Source organism: Octopus bimaculoides, chromosome 15 (assembly GCF_001194135.2).
Source record: "Octopus bimaculoides isolate UCB-OBI-ISO-001 chromosome 15, ASM119413v2, whole genome shotgun sequence".
NCBI classification, from domain to species: Eukaryota; Metazoa; Mollusca; class Cephalopoda; order Octopoda; family Octopodidae; genus Octopus; species Octopus bimaculoides.
In genome coordinates this window covers 49,216,126-49,216,987 of record NC_068995.1, presented here as the reverse complement: position 1 = coordinate 49,216,987, position 862 = coordinate 49,216,126, and the positions used below count along the sequence as shown (strand labels likewise).

The following is an 862-nucleotide window of genomic DNA, read 5'->3' as shown; positions in this document are numbered from 1 at the left end:
CACACACACACACACACACACACCGAGAAAGAAATACGTGTTCACCCGCGATCTTTTTTTTTTCTTTTTTCCTCTCTCGTATCTTATCCTCTCACTTCCTCACCCCAACCCCCCCAACCCCCAGCTGATAACAAGTGACACCTTCCAGATGTGATTAGCGCTGTGTGAACTTAACTTGTTCAAAAAGTCAAGAATATGATAGCGAGGCTCTGTCAAACCAATATGGCGGCGGTGGCGGAAGCAAATATGGCCGATTTTGCCCTGTCTTATAGAATTTCTTTTCTTATCTAACTTATTTTTGTATACTCTCCATTTTTCTTTCCGTCCCGCTATCTCTGCCTGTAGGTATCTTACCACCTACCCCTCCTCCTCTTCATTCTCTCTTTTTCCTCTCTGTCTATGTGTATGTATGCATTCTATATGTGTGTGCGTATGTATAATATATATATGCACATGCACACATATACGTATACATACATACACGCCTACACACATACATGTATGTATATGCCATGCATGTTGTATGCATATTTTAAGTGCGATGTTTCAAGTTTTGTACACACATATATGTGTATATAATATAAAATACATGCATATATATCAGACGCACACACACAAACTCACACACACATGTGTATGTATATGTACCTGTAACACCCTCCTCAAATACACACACATGCACGCATACATCAATAATAACATTGGGCGTGTTTATAACAAAATGTGCACGCGGGTTTTGAGTTCTTATCTAACTGCCTGCTTGTTTTTTTTATCCTGTACACACACGCACTCACACAGACATACACACATGTGTATACATACGTAGATGTGCATACATGTATGCATGTATAAATATATACAT

General features: G+C 39.1%; 1 protein-coding gene across 3 annotated transcripts in view; it reads left to right on the top strand.

Moving 5' to 3' along the window:
• LOC106881841 (nuclear receptor subfamily 2 group F member 1-A) overlaps nt 1-862 on the top strand; it is a 137,072-nt gene that overhangs the window by 86,785 nt on the left and 49,425 nt on the right. The gene's annotated exons all lie outside the window — the stretch shown is intronic.